General features: G+C 44.3%; 1 long non-coding RNA gene across 1 annotated transcript in view; it reads right to left on the bottom strand.

The window, feature by feature from the left end:
* LOC117938163 overlaps positions 1-6,996 on the bottom strand; it is a 17,910-nt gene that overhangs the window by 10,628 nt on the left and 286 nt on the right. The window lies entirely within an intron of this gene.

Below are 6,996 nucleotides of genomic sequence, written 5' to 3'. Positions count from 1 at the left end.
AAACCCAATAGCGTAGCCCTTAGAGGGCTACGCCTATACTCATATAATCTGACGTTACCTACGTAACGAACGTTTGTGCTGTTTGTGTTTCAGAGCATTCACGCTACGCAAAACCGCCGCCGCAGACCGTCTGGTGGGCGACGTCCGACCGGTGGGATCTCTGGTTCTGACCCGCTGGACTTCGTATAATTTTTATGAGAGTCATGGAGAGACTTATGTCAACGACTGGGATGCATCTGGGACAGCAAAGCCGGGGGGGACATCGTCACAGAGTGCAGAGGAAGAAGCCCGGGATGTACGGGAGGGTTTGATGCGCTACTTGAAAAGCTAAATAAAAACTTTTCTTTGTTATATTGTCTTGTTTTTTTAAAAGTAACAGTGTGCAATATTAGAAACGACATAAAGCCCCTAACAGCCCTTAATATTGAACAGTAGAAAGTGAGAATAGTGCAGAGAGTAGATAATCTGTTGGTGTCGGTGTGTGGCTAGATTTATTTTTTAAATGTCCATTTGTTCCGGACACACACTCCGATCTCTTGTCTGCTAAAAACACAGTGATCCGACCAACCAGCCTCAGCTCACTTGGAACCTTGACTGAGATAGTACTAAAAAAAGTACCTGGTAGAAGGTCCCAGGGACTTTTTTTTGTAATGGAAAACCCCAAAAGGCGAGTAGAGTCGAGGCGAGCCGAGTAGATACCGCCAACAGTCACTCCTCATGCTATGTCATCTCCTCGTTGTCTTTACATTGGCGTTGTTTTCCGTGGCGGCCTCTCTGACCTTCCCCCCCTTCCGTGTGGCCCCACCACGTGATGTGGTGTTGACGGTTCCTCATCGTTTCCCAGAATTCTGTGAGACCAGGCTGGTAGTTTCAGTGTTGGGCTGGACGTGGCCAGATGTGTTTCCAACAGATGAGAATAAAATTCAGAAAAATCACTTTTGGGGTTTAGGTTTTTGGCTGTGGTCAGAATAAAATCATCAACGTGCAGTTACATCAAGACCAAGCCATGGATTTTAACACTTTTTAACAAAAGCATTTGAATGTGCAAATCATCTTTTTCTCTTTGTGTGTTTGCGTGCATGGCTGTTGCTATGGTGATATAACACTTAGCAGCTGATAGGGTGGGGGGAGGGGGACGGTGTGCTATGGTTAAGGAAGGACACCTCTCTCACTTACTGTTGAGTCATGTTTTGTTCTCCAGGTTCATGCATGTCAGATCACATAGATCAGCATGTAGATCACATAGATCAGCATGTAGATCACATAGATCAGCATGTAGATCACATAGATCAGCATGTAGATCAAGTAGATCAGCATGTAGATCAAGTAGATCAGCATGATAGGTCATATAGATCAGCGTGTCAGATCACATAGATCAGCATGTAGATCAAGTAGATCAGCATGATAGGTCATATAGATCAGCGTGTCGGATCACATAGATCAGCATGTAGATCAAGTAGATCAGCATGATAGGTCATATAGATCAGCGTGTCAGATCATATGGATCAGCATGTAGATCAAGTAGATCAGCATGTAGATCAAGTAGATCTGCATGATAGGTCATATAGATCAGCGTGTCAGATCATATAGATCAGCATGTAGATCGTTGGAAGAGACACAAAGCAGACCCAGATCCTGACCAAGTCCAGGCTTAGTGACCACCAACTGGCCCTAGAGACAGGAAGACTCAGACAAACAGGTCAGAGAGAGAGAGAGACAGGCTCAGTGACCACCAACTGGCCCTAAAGACAGGAAGACTGTGTGTGCGTGAGTATGTGTGTGTGTGCGTGTGTGTGCCACTCATTGTCTTTTAGCTCAGCTTTAGTGTAATCCTTAGTAGAGAGGACTACTTCCCTCGTTAAAAAATGATTTCCAAAGTATAAAATCTTTCTCAGGTGTGTCTCTGTTAGAGTTCAGCCAGAGTCCATCTGGGCTCAATTGATAAACGGACATATGATTTAAAAACGTTGGGCGTTTAGCATTTATTTTTGTAGACCAATTAATTAAAATGTTTAGCCACATTGGCAGCAATTTTATTTTTTCATGAATTTACCTTTCCATTAAAAAAGCTACCTGCTTGAAGGTCTTCTGTGCTGGGGAGTCAGTGACACAGCAATATCAATATAGTTGAGAAGTAGATTTTGTGGACATAATAAAACAATCTGTCTATGAAAAATTTACTTTTTCAGCGGATAAGACAACATTGGGCTTTTTTGTCTTTGTATGTGTGGAATTTATTCAGTATTCCCACAATCTCTACATAGCATGAACACTAAAGTAAAGATCATCCTGTCTGTAACATGGCTTAGTAAACTAAAGCAGGAGAGAAACTAAACATCAAACCTGACAGATTCAGTAATAGCTACAAAACATCTTGCTAAAACTTCTACATGGTTAAGTGAAAAATCATGGTTATGGTAAAAAAAAAACTATGAAAGGCTATGAAATGAGACACAGGTAGGTAGAGTCAATGTTTGACAGAAAATAGGAATGAAAACTGAAAAGGAGAAAAAACCCACTCTGCTACCAAGATTCATGTGTCTGAATATGTGACCATGGGCTCAAGATAATCACAGCCTCTAATCCTCTGCTCCAAGTGCAGAGCACACAACCCTTCAATAACACAGACAGACACACACACACACACACACAGCCATCAGCCCTTCAGAACTGGCCACTTCAACTTGCGGCAACAACAAAACAAGGTGTTGCATTGGAGCAGCTAGCCAAAGAGCTGCGGCAGCCAGGAGACAGGCGGCCCGGAGACAGGCGGCTAGGAGACAGGCGGCCAGGAGACAGGCAGCCAGGAGACAGGCGGCCAGGAGACAGGCAGCCAGGAGACAGGCAGCCAGGAGACAGGCAGCCCGGAGACAGGCCGCCCGGAGATAGGCAGCCCGGAGACAGGCAGCCAGGAGACAGGCAGCCAGGAGACAGGCGGCCCGGAGACAGGCAGCCAGGAGACAGGCAGCCCAGAGACAGGCGGCCCGGAGACAGGCGGCCCGGAGACAGGCGGCCCGGAGACAGGCAGCCCAGAGACAGGCAGCCCGGAGACAGGCGGCCCGGAGACAGGCGGCCCGGAGACAGGCAGCCAGGAGACAGGCAGCCCGGAGACAGGCAGCCAGGAAACAGGCAGCCCCGAGACAGGCAGCCAGGAGACAGGTGGCCAGGAGACAGGCAGCCTGGATACAGGCAGCCTGAAGACAGGCAGTCAGGAAACAGGCAGCCCCGAGACAGGCAGCCAGGAGACAGGCAGCCAGGAGACAGGCAGCCTGGAGACAGGCGGCCAGGAGACGGGCGGCCAGGAGACAGGCAGCCTGGAGACAGGCAGCCAGGAGACAGGCGGCCAGGAGACAGGCAGCCAGGAGACAGGTAAACATGGTTTAGAGCTTCAGTGCAGAATGCACAAGTGCATGCATGACACCGACAGTGGTAAAGTAATGCTCAGTGACTTTTCACTGCACTTCCTTCTTTTTGCATTCGAATGGATATGTGTGATTATCAGTGTCAGCTCGACAATAACACTGCATGAATGGACTTCATGGACTAGTGCTGCTTTTTCCATCTAAATAAGCTTTCAGTAATTGTGACATGAGTGAATACACAATGTGTTGATACAGCCTTTCAAATGTTGCCTCTCTATGCTCATATTTAGTCTTGTGTTTACATGCACTGAAGGGGCTCCTTCAGACCTCATTTCCCTTGACTTTTATGTTATTATGCCGTTATGCTATTTGACTGAATTCTTTGATTCATTGTCAGGCATGCTCAAAGGAAGGCAATGTCGGTTGGTTAGTTAGTTGGTCTGTCCACCAGAGTACAATATCTTGACAACAATTGCATGAATTTCCATGTACTTTGGGACAAATATCCATGGTCTCCAGTTGATAGACTGCAATCCCTTTGTTTCCCCTGACTTTTCATCTGGCACCATTGTGTAGTCAACATCTATTTGCCATTACTATGGTTTACCGACTATACCAGCAGCACTAACAACATTCCTATCATGCAGCAGTACTGTGTTTAATACTGATGGAAAGAAACAGAAAAGTGGTACTAATGTAACACAAGTCAATGCACAGAGGACAGTCCCTTTGTCACGTTGAAAGCCAAGTACTCTAACCTGTACTGTGTGCCAGGAAAGTCAGAAAATACTGTATGTCCAGTAGCAGCTGCAGTGTGCACCAACAGCCACCAGATGGCACATGAGAGCCCTATTGCTATTTCATAGCAACACAGACAGACAATTGATCTCTCACCGTGCATCTGGTTCCACAGCTGAATGAATAAGATCAGATCAAACAAATAAAGTCTGGCGAGTTTCATTCACTGCAAACGTGACAAAACACAAATATCTCAACGAAATACGGACAGCACGACTCTGCTGTTGCAACTTACTATGTGGTCGGGGGGGTGTATAATTCTCCAATGCTAAAATCCTGTCAACCATGCTCTCAATAGGATTTAAGCATTCTGCTCCCACCTACTATATACAGTTATCAAGTGCAGCCCACATTTAACCCCCTGCCTTCCCCTTACGGCAGTTGCAACAAGCGCGTCAAATGGAACCGGCAACATCTGGTAGTAGTATTTTGACATATCACAGGCTCGGTTCACTGCTCCAGAACCTAGGCTTTTGGTTTCAGCCTTGAGATGTGCTACCTTAAGTGTAAACTTTGACCTGCAGTGGTGATCGATAAAAATGGTTAACGCTAGTAACAATCCTCCTCTTGGGAACCTGGCACAGCCAGTATTAGCAGCCCTGAGAGGCTGCACTGTGAACACAGTGGTTATTTGGGCAAACGGCAACGTTAGCATGCTAACATGCTCACAGCTGATGGAAGTGTTAGGTTTCCCGTGTTTGGCATCTTAGTTCCACATGATAACATTTTCAAATAAGCACTCAATACAGAGTGCAGCTGAGGCTGATGGATATGTCCATTTTGCCGCTTTTTTGATTGACAGACAAATAAGAATGTTTCCCTGGTGATGGTGCTAGAGCAAAGGTCAAGAGATCCCCAAGGTCATTCGAATTCAACGGTAGGTGGACATGAGTGTGTGTCAAAAACATCCTGGCAATACACACATGGTTTGTCAATATAACCAAAACCATACACGTCAATGTTATGATGTGGCTACAGGAATAATCATGGGATCACTAGTCAAAAGCCACAGCCCGCTTCAGCAATTACATCATGCTTTTATTTTGAAACTCACCGTGTTGTGCTTCAGGTCGCTTCAGTTTCCATCTGTGGCTGCTTTTCCTGTGTGACCACCTTGAACTGGGTGTTGAGTTGTTTTTGAGTCCATCGTCTCAGAGCTGTATCATTTGATGTAAAACTGTGAAGTTGATGTTGAGATATTTCCTGGGATAAGTAAAAAACTTACTGATGGTACCAAAGGAAAATCCAGGGTATCAACACTGTCTTTTAGAATTCCTCCTGGATATCTGTACCAAGTTTCTGAGCCATTCTGCTCCTGGTTGGTAATTGATCTCACTAAAAACATTTTAACCTCATTGTAACACTAGTGAAAACATCGGGGATCACCATTCCTGGGATTCATCAAAATATCATGGCAGTCCACAAAACAGTTGTCGAGATATGTTGGCCTGTCATACGGCGGATACGACAACATTGCAATCCCATGGAGACATGCCACTAGCATGGCTAAAGATCTCATGGCACTCGGGTTTGTAGTCTTCAAGGATGTGTGTGAATCTGTAAATAAATAACTACATAATATTAACAAGCACAATTGTATTGTAATAATGATAGTACACATTTCCTGTGGACTGTTGGTTTAATAGACACCCTGAGGACAATAGTAAAACATAACGGCCTATATTGTCAAAGTAATTGGAGTGTAGGGTTTGTTTTGTATAAATTATGCACAATGATAATCCTGGAAAGCACTTCAATAAGCATTAGGCAAAGGTCACATGCTATAATGTCTCATTATTCCAATCAGTCTTCCATAATAATATCAATATCAATTGCAGAAGGCATCCATAAGCTATTTGTAAATAAAACATTTACAAGAACGGAGCCTTTGTGGATGCTGATGTTGATCTCACTCCAGGGCCTTTGCTGCCATTGATTACACTGTTTCCTCTGCACTGCTGCTCCCCATTTGCTTATGTGCACAGTTTCACAGTCCAGGCTTCCTCATATTACATAATAATCAAGAATACCTACCAGTTCTCACAGACATCATCAGATTTTCATGATTGCAGCCAATGCACAAGTCTTTGGATTTGAAATGAAATTCTCCAAATGCTACAGACCGCAGACTTGATCTAATCATGGGGCGTTAACAAATGTTTTCTGTTATGCTGTTTCCGTCCCTAATATCCCAATGATATGGAAATTGATAATTATTCTGTCATACGCACAGCTTCTAGGGACGTGGATTTATTGAATATCTCAGAAGGATGTGGATATCTTTCACCAACAATTTGCCTAATTTTGCATTTTCTCCCCTCAGATCATTAATGTGGGCCTGAGGCGATTGTTTCATGCAGTATCACGTTTGTAGAGATGAAAATGCGCAAAAAGACATGAGTGATCAGGGGTGGTGGTTGGATGTTGATTTATGTCCCTCTGAGTTGACCTCATGTCACATTGAGTGGGATGCATAAGGGAGCAAAGAACACCTTTATCACTGTTATGACATCTGCTCTGTGGGAGATGTTTAGGAGAATAGACTGTGAATCATACACGTGTTTAATTACTGGGGCATCCATAACCAAATAAGCCTTTGGAAGTTATGAGTTTAGTTTAATTTGTTCTATGAATTACTTAATGCTACAAGAAATTAAAGTGGTCATATTCTGCTCAATTTCAGGTTCATATTTTCAAAAAACACCATATTTGTATTGTACTGCACATAAGCAGAGTATGAAGGCCTGCCCTGACAGTTCCTAGGTAAGGACTACTAGCCAGTCAGAAGCAGAGTATGAGGGTCCTGACAGTACCTAGGTAAGGACTACTAGCCAGT

The sequence above is a fragment of the Etheostoma cragini genome, chromosome 22 (assembly GCF_013103735.1).
Source record: "Etheostoma cragini isolate CJK2018 chromosome 22, CSU_Ecrag_1.0, whole genome shotgun sequence".
NCBI lineage: Eukaryota > Metazoa > Chordata > Actinopteri > Perciformes > Percidae > Etheostoma > Etheostoma cragini.
The sequence above is the reverse complement of the archived record's forward strand: the minus strand, read 5'-3'. Positions and strand labels throughout refer to the sequence as shown.